The following is an 18,026-nucleotide window of genomic DNA, read 5'->3' as shown; positions in this document are numbered from 1 at the left end:
GGCGTGGTGCAGTGTACCAGTAATTACAGGTAAACTGTGGGGGTGCCTGGCAAGGCCTCCTAGAGGAAGATCAGCCAGCTCTTGGGCTCATCAGACACAAAGGGTCCCTAAAGAGCTGACTCAACTAGCAAGGGGGGCACGGCTCCCCCACAAGCTAGTGTCATCTCAGGTGGGCAGGTCTACGAGGAGGACACAAAACTAGGAGGTATGTAATATCACTGTCCCCATTTTAAAGATGAGGAAACTGAGGTCCAGAGAGCTGAAGAAACATGCGTCAGATCCCACAGCTCCTGGGCAACAAAGCTGGGCCTTCTGCACATTTTGAGGGCCCTGGGGAGGCTGGAAACATTTTCTAGAACATTCAGCCTTTGAACCAGGGGCCAAGTACTGCTGCTGGTATCTAGGCTGGCTGCTCCCAGCAGGGAAAGGGGCCACAGCTGGTGGGCTAGTGCCCAGCACACAGTGGGCCCTCAGGAAACATGACCACAGCTGGATCTGAAGAAATCACCTGAAATAGCCAAAACAAATCCCCCACACATGGGGGCTGCTTAACGCGAGTCGAGGGGCCACTGCCCTGGGAGGGGCGTGAGGTTTCCCAGTAACTGCCTGGGCCCCAGTAGCCCTCCCTTTAATGCATGCAAATGAGGGGCATAAATTTCTGCTTACTTAACTTCACAAATGTTAACAAGCTCATAAAAAATAAGTTATTCTTCCTCAGCTCCACAACACCCTCCATTTGTTTAATTTTGTTTCCCTTCCCTCCCCTAGCTTCCTCAGTGGTGAGAGAAATGAAAAGCTGGAGATTTTGGTGTTTCCCTGCCAAGTGGGTCTGCCCTTTCAACCCTCCAAAGTGCCCCATTGAGGCTGGAGGGGGAAAGCCCCTGGATGAGGAATCAGAAGGCTGAGGGGTGACCCTGCTCCCTCCACCCGCAGCTGTGTGAACTTGGGCTTCAGACTTAACCTCTGTGGTTTAATTGCCTCATCTACAAAGTAGAAATAGCAACTGTACCCTGCCTGCCTCAGGGTTGCTGTGAGGATCAGATGAGATGATCGTGGTAAAGTGCTTAGTTGTCTCCCAGCACAGAGCAAGACCTCAGTTAAGTGTCAGCGCTTGTTACTATGTAAAGGAGAGTTAAATACCCACCCACCCACCCTCACCCCCACAGCTAATCCATTTGTAGTGTGTGCCTTCTGGGGCAAGCTGGCAGCTCCAAATGCAGCCCAAGGTTCCCTTTTGTTGGCAGAGTCAGTGTTGATACAAATTCGAGTTCTGATGACATCAAAACTGACCTCAAGTTTACCACAGGCCCCACTACGCCCTATTGCTTTACTCGGACCAGATGTGCACCTTTAAGTGACCTGGTCCCCGCGGGCGTCTGAGTTTGCCACCCCTAGTTTCTGCCTCTCAAAAGCTTTTCCTACTGCCAATCTCACTAGATGCATCATTAGGCCCAGCTGACAAATGAGGAAACCGAGGCTCACAAAGAGGCAGCAACTTGCCCACAGTCCCTAAGGAAGGGGTTGTGGAGCCAAAGCAAAAGTCCAGTCACCAGTCCTGGCCCGTTTTCTCTCCTGAGCCCCTGTCCCAATATGCCAGTTTGAGAGACGCCTCCCTGGCACATGGAGGAGCAAATGGCCAATCAGGCAGGTGGCAAAAGAAACAAACGATGTTCAGCCTCTGTGAGCTCCGCATGTCCCAGGACAGGGAGTAGCTGAGCAGAAGCCACCAGGGTGGCATTCCCATGCACAGAGCCCAGCACTGAGGGCTCTGAAAGATAGCAGGCGGAGGTTAGAGGTGGCCCATCCCCCCAGGTCCCCTCCATTCCCTCCACCTTAAGTCCACCTCCAGAAACTGCCCCTCGCTTGCCCATGATTGCCCCCTTCTGCCAGCACAAAGCATAGAAAGCCATGGCCCAGACCTCTTTCAGTCAGAGTTACTACCAGCTGCATCCCTCCTATGATCCCCCATTGCTTAGAAGAGGAAATGGAGGTGTAGGCAGGAGGAGTGGATTCCCTGAGGTTACACAGAGAGAGACCGAGCTCTGGCTGTCAAAGTCCCGGCATGTGCTATCCTGCAGCCAGTGCCATCCAGCAAGATCCAGAAAGCGGTGCCTAAACCCATGCTAGACAGGTCAGCCCCTGCTCGCCAGCCACCCATTCCAGGCCTTGATTTCCCCATCTACACATGGCTCAGCTCTGACACAGTGAGCTCTTGCTATGGAGGAGACAATGGGCGGGGGGGGTACACCCAGCAATGTGGCCATCTGTGCACATGCCTCAAATTCCCCAGCAAGAGGGTGGGACTTCCGTCCCCTGTCTTTCCCAGAGCCCCTCTCATAGCTCCCCCCACTCTCAGGCCAGGCCTGCAACCAGCGTGTAGCACAAGAAGTAACCAAGTGGTGACCGCAGACTAAAGCTAGGGGCTTACACGGCTCACAATGAGTCCATAAAGCGGGTGCTGCTATGCCCATTTTTCAAATAAGGAAGCAGAAGCAGAGAGAAGCAAAAAATCTGCACAGGACCACAGAGGAAGAAACAGAGCTGGGGTGGAGAGATGGACAGACCCACGGACAGGGATGGAGAACACAAGCCTGTGTTCTGATGTTCGGCTGAGGCCGGTGGGGAGGGGTGCGGGCTCAGAGGACAAGAGGACTGAGGTTGGGACGTAGGAGGGAGTCCGAACCTGTGTGTACGGGAGGTGGCCCCATAGCTGCCATTGACTAGAGAGGCTGGTGGCCTTCAACAAGCACTGTCGTCGCAGCACGCCTGCCTTGGTGCAGCGGGGACCCCACCGCAGCCTCCAAAGATCTCAAGATGAGGCCACTTTCACTCTTCCCTCTGTCACCTGTTTCAAACTCCTCCCCCCACTCCACAATGCCCACCCCTCACCCCCAGGCAGGCCCACCCATCTATGCATTCATTCTACAGAACATGGCTCCCAGCACTTCAGGGACTAGCCCAAGGTCCCACCAAGGCAAGAGTGGCCAAGTGGGGACTCCAACCCAGTCTCAGACAACCCTACCACCACCTCCCAGATCTTGGATTTTGGAAGTTTCCAAGGGCACCCCAGCTGCTGCAGGGGGAGAGGGCAGGGCCAGGGCCATAAGGGGCAGGGCCATGAGAGGCAGGAGAGGGGCCTGTAAGATGGGGGGTGCTGAGAGAGAAGACTGGATCCCCATCCCAGTTGCCCTGGCAACGGGACTGATTAATTCCAACTCAGGCTCCATCTGCGCCTTGGCTGGATGGGCGGTTTGGGCTCTCGGGCGTTTGTTTTGAAGTAAAGGGGGGAAAAGCAAGAGAAGCTAGGAGACTGTGGTCCTGGGGCCTAGCAAGGAGCTGACGCTCCCCCACCACAAGCTCACACATAGCATCCCCGCCACCCACAGGAAGAGGCAGGCTCAGCCCCCAGGGGCCATTCAGGACCTCCTCTCCCTGAGGAGGTGGCTCCTCAGCCCAGCCCAAATACAGCCTCGCACAGACAGCAAACAGCAGTGCGCGTGCACGCCCCCAGGAGAGCACAGGCTCCAGAATGAGAGTCTTGTGTTCAGATGCCAGCTTAGCTTTCTGAGTCTCAGCCTCCTCATCTGCAAAATGGGCAACACCACGCCCCTCAAAGGACTCTTAAGAGAATTAAAGGGATGTCCCCAGTGCAGGGGCACCTGAGGGGCTTCATCTATCCTGGGGCCAGGGAAGCCTTTACTGAGGATGATACTGGCGAGGGAATCACGTATGCAGAACCCAGAAGATGGCACTTTTGAGGAACTGGAACGAGGCCAGGAGGACTGGATCATGGCATGTGAGAGAGGGAGCCCCGAGGCTGGGCCAAGTCCTGGCAGGTCTCAGAAGCCAGGGCAAGGATTCTGGATCTTGGCCCAAGGACAGTGGGGAGCCAGTGACACACTGGCGAGCTGGCACGACAGGAGGGTGCAGAATGAACCGGAGGAGGCTGCTGCACTGGTGCAGGACTGCATAGGTCATTTGATGCGGACAAGGACAGCAGGGTGGACAGCACGGCAGACTTGAGAGCAGAGCAGGTGGCCACAGGATGAGGACGGGAGGCCAAGCGGAGTTTAGGGATGACTCCCAGGGTCTGGATGGGTGGCTGAGTGATGGCAGTGCCCATCCTGGAAGAGAGAGCCTCAGAGAAGCAGCAAACGGGTGTGATGCAGAAGAGGAAAGGAAGAGCCCAGCATGGGACAAGTTGAGTTTTAGGGGCCAGAGGGACACCCCAAAGGACGTGTCCAGTCAGCAGATGGCCACACCCAGTGTCCAACAGCCAGAGGCTGGTCACATCTGAGGATGGAGACTCTGGCACCCCCTGCACATGGCTGTTAAGAGGAGCCAGGGACGTGGAGGTGCCACCCTGAGAGCAGTGGCTGAAGACTCGGCTGGGAAGGTCACCCCTCAGGGACGAGCATAGCAGGGAGTGGATGCTGGTGCTCGGGAGCCTGCCACATGACAGCACTTGGAGCCAGACTGCCTGGGTTAAAATCCCAGCCCCAATACTTCACCGGCTGTGAGATCCTGGGCAAGTCATTTCACCTCTCTGAGCCTCAACTTCCCCATCTGTAAAATGGGAATAAAAGCAATACCTACTGCATAGGTTGTCATGAGGAGGGCTGTCCCCCTAGAGTCCCCAGGCCGAGCCCCAGAGCCACAGGAGCTCCAGGCACCAGCTTTATGGGGGAGGTGGTCAGGACACTAACCTTTGTTGAGCCTCATGTGTGTTACAGACCATAAGGGGTGGTGATCATGGAGGAAGGGCCTGGAGTCAGGCCCAAGGCTGAATCCTGGGTCCCCTCCTTATGGACAATGGGATCAGGACGAGGCCCCTCACCTCCCTGAACCCCAACTGCTTAAAATGTAAAATGGGGATAGTGAAGGTATCGAGCCCAGGGCTCATGGGGTCATTGTGAGCATGACATAAAACTTGTAAAGCATTTGTCCCCTGCCTGGCTGGCACACAGAGAGCACTAAATAATTTATCACAGTTGTCATTCTTACCATAATTGTTACCATTCCTCCCAACAACCCAAGAAGGTGGATGTTCTGGTCCCCACGTGACAAATGAGGAAGAAAAAGGCTTCACCCACCCAGGCATCCAGGACCTGAACTGACCACCGTCTGATCACACGATTCCACCTTCCCCAGCCCAAACGGCCCCCTTTGCCCAAGATAGGGCTACATGAGACTGCCTGGATCTAAACCCTGTTCTGTCCTCTCTGAGCTGTGTGACCTTGGACAAATTACCTCACCTCTCTGAGCCTCAGGTTCCTCCCCTAAACAATGAGGGTCCCATATCTGCACCATCTCTCTGAGGACTGAACAAGGAAGTACAAAAGGTGTCCAGCCCACTGACTGCACACAGTAGGTGCTCAATAAATGACAGCAGTTATGATCGGTGACTGGATATGAAGAGCGCAGGAACAAATGAAGGCATACAAGCACCAACAATGGAGTGTGTCGGGATGTGATGCTCCCTCCGGGTCAGTCACACCCCCAGGGGGCTGCGTGTCTCAGGATCTGCCAGACTGGATATGAAGAGCGCAGGAACAAATGAAGGCATACAAGCACCAACAATGGAGTGTGTCAGGATGTGATGCTCCCTCCGGGTCAGTCACACCCCCAGGGGGCTGCGTGTCTCAGGATCTGCCCACAGGTGCACCCTCCCTGGCATTTCCCCACCAAGGAAAAGGCAGAGAGCAAGAGGCCCCAGATTGTTCCCCATCCATGCCCACGCCCACCCCCACCCCCACCACCCCCTGCAGCAAGCGCACAGACACGAGTGTGCCCCCCAGCCCCGTGACCAACCCAGCAGCCCCTCCCCCTCCCCCTGCTCTGCATCTGCTCAATTAGGGAAACTGGGGAGCGAGGGAAACAAAGACTTAATTTCTGAGCTAATCAGCCTGCCTCATACTAATTACCATCCTCCCGGGCATTAGGGCAGACTTCCTGGGGGAGGTGGAGGAGGAGGCTGGTCCCTGGGAATGTACCCCCTTCCCTGAAAGCCTGAGAGGGCCCAGCAATGGGGGGGTGGGAGAGGGATAACCAGCAGGCTTGGGCAGGTGGGATTTCAGGGTGGGACTCAATGGATGTGGCCAGAGATAGGGGACAGAGAGAGTCCACTGGGCACAGCAGGGAATGTGCCAGAGGTAAGGTGTCTCCTGGCCTGGCCCTAGCTTCCCAGGGCCCCCTTCCAGGACTCCTCCTGCCCCATCCTGGGGGCAGCCACAGGCTGGGGAAAGGCCCCAGAACAGGTACCCCAGTAGGTGTCCAGCCCATGGCCTTGGCAGAGAGATGGACAGATGGATACTTTCAGGCTAGAAAATTGAGCAATGATCAGAGGGAAGCTTTGGAGTCACAGCCTGGTGTGTATGCATTTGTGTGTGTGCCATACGTGTACATGAGTGCACAGAACAAGTGGGCCCAGGACTGGGAGCCAGGAGGAGTCAGGGAGTAAACACAGAGACCAGAAAAAAGATCCTCACATCGGCAACCGTGGAGAGTAGCCTTCTGCAGGGATCAACTGTCAGGCAGAGACAGGGCCACTGTAGGCACAGCTTGTTGCAGCATTTTTTAGAAAAGGTCCCAGTCGGCAATTAAACTTCAGATAATCTGAACTCACCATGGGCCCCAGTGCAAATCCCTTCCCCTCTCTGGACCTCAGTTTCCCCACTTNGCCACAGGCTGGGGAAAGGCCCCAGAACAGGTACCCCAGTAGGTGTCCAGCCCATGGCCTTCGCAGAGAGATGGACAGATGGATACTTTCAGGCTAGAAAATTGAGCAATGATCAGAGGGAAGCTTTAGAGTCACAGCCTGGTGTGTATGCATTTGTGTGTGTGCCATACGTGTACATGAGTGCACAGAACAAGTGGGCCCAGGACTGGGAGCCAGGAGGAGTCAGGGAGTAAACACAGAGACCAAGAAAAAAGAGCCTCACATCGGCAACCGTGGAGAGTAGCCTTCTGCAGGGATCAACTGTCAGGCAGAGACGGCCACTGTAGGCACAGCTTGTTGCAGCATTTTTTAGAAAAGGTCCCACTCGGCAATTAAACTTCAGATAATCCGAACTCACCATGGGCCCCAGTGCAAATCCCTTCCCCTCTCTGGACCTCAGTTTCCCCACTTACAACAAGGGAGCTGGATGAGATGGTCTCCAAGGTTGATTGCAGCCCTCACAAGTGAGGATTCTCAGTGGTTTCTCGATTGTGGGTGTGGGTATGAGAACGTGTGGTGTGTAACACCCAGGGGCTATCCACACATAGCACTCACACACATGGATGACCACTATGTTCCCAGCCCTGGGCCCGGCTGCACAGTCGCTGCATGATGGCTGCACCAGGTGGACAAGTGTGTGCCGATGAAGAGAAGTGCCAGGCTGTGCAGCTCCTTGGGCCATCATCTCCTGATCACAGGCTCTGTGGTGCACTGAAGGGAACACACTCAGCCCTGCTGGCAAAGGCGTCCCTTGAACTGCCTCCCTCCCACCCTATCATGGGACAATCATAGCTGCCACTATGTGCTGAGCCTACTGTGTGCTCAGTACTCCCCATGCCTCATTGCACTGAAGTATTGTTACCCTGTTTTACAGATGGGGAAACTGAGGCTCAGCCAGGTCAAGTGACTTGCTCAGTAAATAAGCTAGGTACCCAAATCCGGTTTGACCTCAAGCTGCCACACGTACAATGTGTCAGACCTTCTTCCTGGACCACTCTCAAGGCTCAGACCAGGGGACCAGGCTGGCCCAGGCCCTGAAAGCACCTCTTTCCAGGGATTACCAAGGGTGCTCAACACAGCACAGCAGTTAGGAGGGCAGTCAGTGGAGCCAGATGGCCCAGATTCAAGTCCTGTTTTCACCATCAATTCGTTGTATGACCGTGGGCAGGATCCTTAACCTCTCCGTGCCTCAGTTTCCCTGTCTGTAAAATGGGGATAATGATAGTATCTATTTTGTTAGGTTGTTGTGAGGATTTAGTTAATTTCTGTAAAGTTCTTAGAACAGTGCCTGGCTCATGGTATTACTTACATGGTATTAAATAAAAGGAATAAATGATTCCCTTTAACACTGTGGCTGGTCCCCCAGAGGGTAAGGGGCAGAGATTCAACTCGAACCCTGGACTCAGGACTCCCTGTCCAGTGCTCTCTCTCCCTGAAGAACCAAGGCGGATCTCCAGCTTGGCCAAGAGAATAAAAAAGTCCCAGGACTGACCCAGGCACAGGACCCAAGGAAGAAAGAAAGACTGTGAAGGAGAATGGGGGGGTAGGGATGCGCACAAACAAGGGGCCAGGCCCCAGACCCTGCTCCAGCCTCCCGCACCCCTGTGGGCACTCGGAGGCCCTGGGAAGCCAGGTCCTGAAGCAGCTCCCTTAGCGCTGAGGGCCCAATGCCCAGGGGTCTTGGGACACAGCAGGAGGGGAATGGCCAGGGATAGTGTGGCCTCCCATCACCTACTGCAGTGTCCAAGTCCTGGGTACTCTGGCCCTGGGTCCACACTCTACCCTTCTCCAGGCCCCAGGGAGTCCCGCAGGCAGGAATCCCATCCAGAACGTCCTGCCTAAAGCATTCAGCCAACCCTGTGAGAGGAACCCAGATGTCCACCCCCAACCCCAGAAGCAGACCCCATGAACCAGCCCGCCCATGTCACAGATGGGTGTGTATTTGAAGTCGTGCCCTGTTAGTGCAAGTGTAAAAAGTGCAAACAACCCAGCCACCCACAATAAGGAAGTGGCCGTTGGAGAGAAGCCTATTCCAGAATGGATCAGGACCCAGGTCTTGCTGTGCCCCTGAGGGGAGATGCCCAGGATGCAGAGTAAGGGGCTGGGTGAGGGTGCAGAGCCCACTGCAAGGCAAATCCCACGAGGGTAAAAACAGATGATGAACACGTGTCTGTAGGAGCCCCAAAACACCGGGCCAGTGCCAGCCTCTAGCCATGGAACTGATGGGGGCCTCAGGAGGTGGCAGCAGCCAGCCCCATTCTGTTTTATACACACAGAGCATGTGCCAGTTCCCTAGTCTAAAAGGGAGTCTATACACTTGCATATTCCTTTACATGTACATACTCCAACACATGACAAATGCACAAAAGTCACCCAGTGCACACACGCATGCCCATGCATGCCCAGCTTCAGTCCACCCAGCTCCCTCCTGCAGCCCGAGAAGGACTGCAAGGCTGCGGCAAAGAGATGGGGCAAGGCTGGAGAGATGGGTGGCAGACAGAGGCCGAGAAAGACAGAAAGATAGAAGCGGAGCTAAGAAAGCTCAGCTCGGGCCCTGGGGTGACCCCGTTCAGAAGCGGCCACTTCAGGCTGGCCCAGGGGCTGTGGGAAGTGAGAGTGCCCAAGCTGAAAGCTGGCACACCGGGTTCTCTCCTCAGCCTGGCCACTCACTGCAGTGTGGCCCTTGGCCAGTGCCTCGCCTCCCTGGCCGTAGTCTGCCGACAATGCAGGGGACAGGTGGAAGATCCTGCAGGCTCTGACCCTCTAGCACTCTGGGGTCAACTCCCCGCTCCGCAGACCCCACAGCATCTGCAGCTGCCCTACAGGCCCCAATGGTCCCCAATGACAGCCCCCTAGAGTTCCCTCCTGAATACAGGATATAGTGTCCAGGCCAGCTGCCATCTCAGCTGACCCGGGAACCATTCCCAAAGTCCCTCCTTCCCCTGCCATCAACGCCAGCACCAAATCAGAGAGGGGAAAGCAGGAGAGTGACAGGAAACAGCAGGAGCCCCACACGTGCCTGTTGAGAAGGAGTGACAAATACTATCTTTCCATAATCATCTCATTTAATCCTCATAACAACCCTCAATCCCATTTTACAGACGAAGAAACTGAGGATCAGAGAATGATCTGCCCAGAGCCACGCAGCCAGCAGGGGTGAATGAGCTGGGATGGAATCCAGGCTCCTCCTCCAAAGCCCATTGGCTCTTCCCACAACATCTTATTGGGTAGACAGTGGGGAGAGCAGGAGGGGCCGCAGAGGCAGACACCCCCACATTTCCTGACCCAGGCCTTGGGACTCCATAGGGCACAGCCTGTCTCCAAAAGCCTCACAGAGTGGCAGGAACGTTGACGCCCTGCTTACCTACTCCCAGGAAACCCAACAAGTACAGAGTTAGCATTTATGGAACACTCTCTGGGCATGGAGCTAAGCACTTTACAGCATCAACCGTATGAGATGGGTACCATTTATACCCATTTTACAGATGAGAACACTAAGGCACATATAGGTGAAGCAACTTGTTATGGGTAGAATCACAAATTGACACTGGAACCCACAAGCTTGATCACTGGGTCATCCTACCCTACAGCCCAGGAGTTTCTCTGCTCTGACCTCTCACTCCAAGCCAACACCCCATTGTGTCTGGCAGGGTAGAAAAGGCCTCTCTCCCACAGCCTCTGCTTAGATCAAGGGCCCTCGTTGGGTCATCCTACCCTACAGCCCAGGAGTTTCTCTGCTCTGACCTCTCACTCCAAGCCAACACCCCAGTGTGTCTGGCAGGGTAGAAAAGGCCTCTCTCCCACAGCCTCTGCTTAGATCAAGGGCCCTCGAGCCACCATCATCTGGGGTATCTTCTCTCCTCTGCTGACCCTTCTCTGCAGCCAGCCTCCTCCCAGGATGCCTGGGGTCCCTGGCAAGCCCCCACCTCTGTCCTGGAAGACCAGCCCTGAGTGGAGAGGGAAAGGCCTGTGTCTCTCCACAGATCTCAGGTGGTGCCCTAAGGACAGGGGCTAGGTCTCAGCAGAATCTACCCTCCCTCCTACGCCTGTAAAGATTGAAGTTGGGTTGGCTGAGCTGTGACCAGAATGGAGACAGAGGGTGGGGGGATGGGTTCTCAGCAGCTTCTAGAACTCCTCAGACCTACTGTGCATCCCCTAGCAACCCTGTGGGCCTACTGTGTGTGGACACGCCTTCCTCCAACCCTATCTCATTCCAGCTCCTTCAGGAGCCCGGCAGTGTCCCCATTTCATAGATAAGCAAACTGAGACTGAGGTACACCTGACCACTCAGAATTGGGATCTAACCCACCGTGCCTTGCTTCCAACTGCAGAACAGGCCTTCCTATAGCCCCTGACCCAAATCTAACCTTTTCCCAGTCCTCAGGAACTGCCTTTTCCAAAAAGTCTTCCCCAAACTCAGGGAGCCTCCACTCAGTGGGACCGTCCTTTCCTCCTACACTGAGAAAGCGGATTGAGCCCAGAACACCCATAGCACCTCCGCCCTCACACAGGGGACTCCCCTTCCCTCAGGCTAGGGAGTCAGGAGGGTGGGACTTCCACCTCCCTCCTCTGACACCTCCGCTCCAACCCGGAGTACAGGACTCTGCCCCAAGGGGACAAGCAGGACCCCAGGCCATGCCTCAGCCTCTCCCTCCCTCCCTCCTGGCTCTCCTCCAGGCCTGGCCGGTACCAGGCAAGCTACCCCCTCCAGGCTCTGTCCATGAATCCCACCTCTGTTGGGTACCACAGACCCCCCTTTCTCCTCACCAAACAAATGGGATCTTGAGCAAGACCCTGGGACAACAGCACACAAGGCCGGATCTATTCCCTGGACTAGTATGGCTGCCAGCAGGGGTGGGCAGCCAGGCCGGGAGAGCAGTCCATCCATGCCGCAGCCCCTCTAGGTCCACCCTCTGCAGTCGGGGGCCGGGCACTCTAAGCTCTGTCCTGGGGGGTCTGAGACCCAGGAGCAGGCCCATTCCAGGAGCTTCCGTGGTCCTCTCCCCACCCTCCCACTTTCCCTTCCTCTAAGGCCCCCCTCTCTCCTCCTGACACAGTGCACCTAGGAACCTTTGAGCCTAGGTCCAAATCCCTCCTCTGCTCCCTAGTGGAGAATTTCCCCAAACCTCAGTTTGGTCATTTGTAAAATGGGCATAACAACCCCTACGTGACGTGGGCTGCTGTGGCCGAGAAAGGGGATCAGGCAGGAAAGTCCCTGGCACACAGTATGTGCCCGGTTAAGACCAGTTTCCCTCTCTGTCCTCTCTTTTTCCTTCTCCTGACTAGAAGGGCAAAAGGCAGAGCTGGAAGAATGGAGGTTGGGGGGTGGCTGAGAAACCCTAGACTGGCAGGGCAGAAAATGATTTGTCCCAAGCACATAAAATGTCTCATATTCAGAAATCAATTTCTCAAATCCCTCCAGAGCCAGCAGTGAAGCCTCCCAGGACTATTTTTCTACCCTGAGAATGGGGCCTCGGAACCAAGCCTGAAAATCAAGGCTCAAAGCCCAGTGCCTCCCAGAAGCCAGCCAAGAGATTATCCCCATTTTACAGACAAGTTAACTGAGGTACAGAGTGGTTGAGTAATTTGCCTAAGGTCGCATAGCTAGTGAGCAGCTAAATTGATTTCTTTTAACAGTTCAGGCTGCTATCGAAAGTTGTTCCTTATGGAACGAGCCTTGCCTATCCAAGAACATTCTGTGATTTTGCTTCTGCTTTCAGAGTCAAGTTCAAACCCTCTATCCTAAACTGCAAGGCACCCCAGCAAGGTGGTGTAGTGCAGCAGAAAAAGGCACTGGACCTGGAGTCAGCCCCACCTGGGGTCAAACACCAGGCTTGCCACCTACTTCCGGCTGCGTGGCCACAGCAACATACCAGGCCTCCCTAGCCTCAACAGAGAGTGACAAGACCGACCTCCCAGGGCTGCTGGCAGGGTTGCCCGTCCCTGCATTCACACATATTTATTGAACCTCTACTATGCGCCAGGCCCCAGTCAAGGCACTTGAAACAGAGCAGCCAAAGGGCACTCAGAGACGACAGTCTACAGGGGTGGGAGGGCAGACAGCGAACAAGCAAATAAACAAAACAGCATCTGGTTGTGTTAGGGGCTTAAGGAAACACACAGTGAGGAGACCAAGGGCAACAAACAGGGTGATCAGGGAAGGCTTCCCTGAGGAGGTGACAATTAACGGGAAAAGGAGACAGTCATGCAACCAGCCAGGGGAGCAGCGGTGAGCACAGGACAGCACCTCCTGCAGAAGCAACAGCAAGTGCAAAGCCAGGGACGGAGGGAGACCCGCAGCATGTGTGAAGATGCCTGGCACACAGCAGGTGCTCAGTAAGCGGCGGCTGTTGGCATTATTACTACAAACCCCTTAAGCTCCTGGCTCTCTGCCTTCCTCTTCTGGAAAATGGGTTGCTGTGCAAATTCAAGTGAATCCCAAGTCTCTTCCACTTACCTTAATTCATTTAAAGTAACTCTCGTTCCAGTATTATTCCTCCCATTTTGCAGGTGAGGAAATTGAGGCTCCCAAGACCCCACACCCCATAAATGGCAACATCAGGATAGAAACCTGAGGCTTATAGCCCCAAACCCATGCTCCCTCCAGCCTTTTGTAGTCTCCTGTGCACATGAACCACTCACCGCATTTCCCCCTTCCCATCCCAAGACAGCTCAGACTGTCAGAAAGTCTCTTATTACAAGGAGCCAAGTCCTGTGCCTGGTTGCTCCCACCTACTTCTGCCCTTTGAAGCCACCCAGGACAGCCCTCTCTCCTCTTCCCCAGGTCAGCCTGACGAGTGAGCAGTGGCCGCTCAGAGCTGCTCCCAGCGCCAGGCCCCATGCCAACTTCATCCCCTTATCTTACACAGCAAGGTGAAGCAGGGATTCTTATCAACCCGTTGTACAGATGAAGAAACGGAGGCCCAAAAAGGTGAAGAAATGTGCCCAAGGGCATGCGTCTGGAAAACGGCAGTGTCAGGATCTGAACTCAGACCCTTATCACTTGAGAAACAGTCATCCTGCCCCTCACTCCCCAGGCCCCTCAAACATCCCTCTTTGAGCAACCATTTCAGTCCCTCACCCGGCCTGTTCCGTGGTGGCATCAAGAGGAGACAGAACAGACTTCCCTGGAATAGGTTCTCCTGGGGCACCACCAGCCATGTGCCTGCCACACTGCTCCCAGGCCAGGGTTGGCTGAGCAGGCTGAGAACACCAAGCCCTGTGAAGGAAGCCAGGAAGCAGGGGGCTCTGGCAACAGCTGGGGGACAGGGTCTACTTTATTAAAGTGCACACAGCTGGGGCAAGCAGGGGAGGAGCACGGACAGTGTGCCAGCCACACCTGTTCCACCCTGGCCCAGCATGACTGTCAGGGGACCCTCTGCCCCTCCAGGCACCCATTCCTGTTACTACCAACTCAGGACAATACACCCGGCACTTGAGGGTCATGAGGAAGACAGATCTCTGGTGAGGAGACACCACTGGCCTCCCCATGCATGTCAGAAAATCATTTTTAAAAGGAATTATGATGAGGGTGGTGGTTACCACTTACTGAGAGTCTATTATGTGCCAGGAGCCACACCAGAGGCATCACAAATAACAGCAACCCTGCGAGGCATGTGCCTCATCGCCATTTTACAAAGGGGGAAACTGAGGCATGAGGTCATACACTGCAAAACCAGAGCCAGGATTCAAACCCAGAACTCTGTGCTCTTCCATGATGCCCCCTGTTGTTATCATTTAAAGGAAATGTTGCTTCAGGAGAATATTTGAGGACTGGGTAGAGAGAGGACTCTGAATGGTCTCAGAGAGGCAGGCTCCCTGGGGAAAAAGTTAAGCTTGGTGAGTGGGACCCTTGTGGAGGGAGGTGCTCAGCAGTCAGGCTGCCACAGCATGTGCCTACTGTGTGACCTTGGGCAAATTACTTCCCCTATGTGATACCTCAAAGGCAGATGTCAATGCCGGGCTCCCCGGAGCAGGGCAGTGGGTCAGCAAGAACCCAGCAAACATGAAGGCTGGGGAGGAAGACATGTGGGGGCAAGAAAGGAGCATGTGACCAGATGGGGGACTTGTATGATTGAAGGCTCTGAGGAGGGAGAAGAGCCAAGGAGGCAGAGTCGGGGACAGCATGGCCACAGAAGTGGGAGGGGGAGTAGGCGAGAGAAGGCCTTGGGAGGAGAGAGGCCGATGGTGCAGCAGGGTCTCCAGTCTGGTCACAAGGACAGGCAGGATGTGCACAACTCAGACCCACCCACTATGCCTCACTCGCCCCCAAAGAACCCCGCTTCAGCCTGTGACAGTAACACAAAGTCCCTTGCAGCAGCCCCTCCAGGGCACCATCACCACCTCTTCCCTGGGGACCTCAACGCCTCGGCAGCCACAGCCCCTCCACGTGGGGACCACCGAACTTTAGAGACAGCATCTCCCTCTCCTTAGCAACCACCGACACACGCTCAGACAGCCAGCCTCCTCCCTCCATCTCCTCCTCTCTCCATGGAGACCACAATGCCACACAGGCGGCTCCCTCAGCACTGCACAGCAACCACCGTCACTCAGCACCGCCCTCCTGGACAACAGCTCCCTCCACGTGGCCACCACCAACACAGCCACGGTGACAGCGACAGACTCAGCCTCTCCTCTCCAGAGCAGCGACCAACACCAGTCCGGACAAAACAGCTCCTGCTGCCTGCCTGCCTGCAGCTCCCTAGTGTCAGACATCTCTCCCCACCACCTCCAAATTCAGTGACACAGGATCAGTCCCCATATCCATTCTGCTGGCATTTTCCCCTGTTCCAGCTCACTCCCAGCCCCTCAGTCTGCCCCTCTCTATGACAGAAAGGAGGAAAAGGCCATGTTCTCCCAGGCCTTCCCCTGGAAGCCAGTCCCCTGCCCTGCTGGGGTGCAGGCCAGGCCCTGCTCAGCCTCTCAGCTGGGTGATGGGGCAGGATCTGGGGTCTCTGAGTCAGCAGAGGCTTCCTCCCCACCCTCCCCAGGGGACCTGTCCCAGCCCCCAACAGGCCTGCCGCTCTGCCAGCTGCCTCCTAGGCCCTGCGGAAAGGAAGCTGGGGAGAGGCAGGGTGGGGGTGTCCACGGCTGGGGGCAGGGGCCAGACCAGCAGGAAAGGACACTACAGGCTGAGGCCAGGCTGCATCACAGATTTGCAAGGCTGGGTCATGTGAGCTGTGCTCACACACAGCCACACACACACTGTCAGAAGGAACCTGTCCTTACCAGACATCTGCAGGCAAACGGGGCCCCTCTGGCCAGCGAGGCTCTGTCCCTGACCTGGGTCTCAGGGAGGTCTCCCAGGCGGTGGCAGCGGCTGCGGTAGCGGCGGTGGTAGCGGCGGTAGCAGTGGGGTCTCGGGTCCTGGCCCCGCTCAGGCAGCAACGGCTCCTCACCCAGTCCTGCGCTTCTGTGAGGAGGCGAGGGGGAGACGGGAGGAGGGAGAGGGAGGAGGGAGAGGGAGGGGGCAGCAGGAGGGAGGGAGGACGGAAAAATGCTGAAGTCTTGAAGGGTACACTCACTTCTTTCTTAGGTTTCCCATGGCAACCGAATATACCACAAATGAATATCAGTGCGAGAGGGGGGAGGGGAGGGATGGAGAGCGATGGAGAGAGATAGAGACGGGGAGACGGAGAGATGGGGCAGGCGACAGGAAGAGCTGGAGAGATGGGGAGATAGAGACGGGGAAACGGGGTGGGAGACAGAGAGGTGGGAAGAGATGGAGGCCAAGAGATGGAGGCAGAGAGACAGAGAAAGACGACGGGGCAAGAGAGATGGAGTGGAAGAGACCCAGATGGAGGGCTGGGGTTCCCACCCTAACCCATAGGGCTCAGGGGCAAGGGGAGAGGCCTGGAGCCACAGGGCTTCTTTCAAGCCCCTGGGCAGGAGGGGCAAGCAGCAGATGGGTGGATTTTCCGGGAATCCAGGGGCCCCACTCCCACCCCTCCATCCCATCCCTCACTCCCTGCTGGTCCCATAACCTGGGGTTGCCTTCCAAGCCATATTCCCCATACCCCACTCACAGTCATGGTCACACATCACACCCACGTGTATGCGTGTACACACACATCCTCACACTCACCTGATACCCAATGCCCACACACACAGCCCTCACCCCGCTAATGCCAAACCACACCCCAAACACCAACACCACCCATTCCCCTCATCAGCTGGGCCCCATCCCCTCTGCTGCAGGGAACACAGACCCCACCCCCACCCAAGCAATCCTCTCTTATTCAGAACTCTGCCAGGACTGGCACACACCCCTTCCCCACGTGCCCAGCCTGTGCCCTGCCAGGTGTGAGACCTCTGCCCACCTTCCCACCATATGTGCTCACACAGCTATGAGCGATGTGCCTGCCCGGCCTCCACCTGCACAGACACACACACTCCCAGACAGACTCAGCCAACCTTGCCTCCATCTGTGCACACGTGTGCACACACACGCCCAGCCCCTTCCCCCGGGGCTCCCTCTCTGTCTGGCCCCACTGTCTGGCCCCACACTCCCCACCAGCCCAGATGGTACTCCTGCCCTCCCCCCGCAGGCAGGGGCTCACACCTCCGCCCCCTCAGCACTGCCATTCACAAACATATGTGGACCCACCGAGTGCCGGCATCCAGCAGCACCCGACAGAGCACAAACACACACGCGGCCCCTGCGCTGCCTCAACTCCCTCACCCTGCCCAGAGGCTAAGCAAGAAAGGGCCAGCTTACTCCAGGAAAGGGCTCCCCTGCCCTAGCTAGGGGGCCGACGCTTGACCCTAAGCCCTGTGACCAGCAAGGATGGGATGGCACCTGAAGGCATACACTATACCCTCACACACACACCAGTACCCACAGGGTGTGCCTAGACAGAACCAACACACCAGAACTACACACCCCCTCAGACACATGCTCTGCACACAGCTGCCCACAGAGCCTGGACATAGGGGTGGCCCATGCAGACACACACCCCAACATGCACATCCACCCCTGTGCCAATATGCATGAGGACACTACACAGACACACGTCGACACACCCACACTGTGGACTGCACCCCCCAGGTTTCACCAGACCCACCCAGACAAACATACCCACTTGCACAGGGGCACCCGACATAGACTCCCACGCCAAGACATAGGAGCCCCAAGCATGTCCACATGCAGGGAACACTCCTAGACACACATGCCCATGCACACGTGCCAACAACCCCCACCCCCACCCCCCGCGCACACGGCCACGCCTGCACACCCCCCGCAGCACTCCCGGGCAGTTCACGGCGACGCCCCCCACCCCGTCTACACCCACCTCCCCAGCCAACAACT

At 56.2% G+C, this 18,026-nt stretch overlaps 1 protein-coding gene across 1 annotated transcript in view; it reads right to left on the bottom strand.

Moving 5' to 3' along the window:
* Positions 1-16,122, bottom strand: part of ELFN2 (extracellular leucine-rich repeat and fibronectin type III domain containing 2) — a 57,494-nt gene extending 41,372 nt beyond the window's left edge. Inside the window, exon 1 of the mRNA XM_008569771.1 lies at positions 15,947-16,122. The gene's annotated coding sequence lies outside the window, so the exon portion shown is untranslated. The remainder of the gene's footprint in view (positions 1-15,946) is intronic.
* Positions 16,123-18,026: the final 1,904 nt, after the last annotated feature.

Source organism: Galeopterus variegatus, unplaced genomic scaffold (assembly GCF_000696425.1).
Source record: "Galeopterus variegatus unplaced genomic scaffold, G_variegatus-3.0.2 Scaffold527, whole genome shotgun sequence".
Classification (NCBI taxonomy): domain Eukaryota; kingdom Metazoa; phylum Chordata; class Mammalia; order Dermoptera; family Cynocephalidae; genus Galeopterus; species Galeopterus variegatus.
The sequence above is the reverse complement of the archived record's forward strand: the minus strand, read 5'-3'. Positions and strand labels throughout refer to the sequence as shown.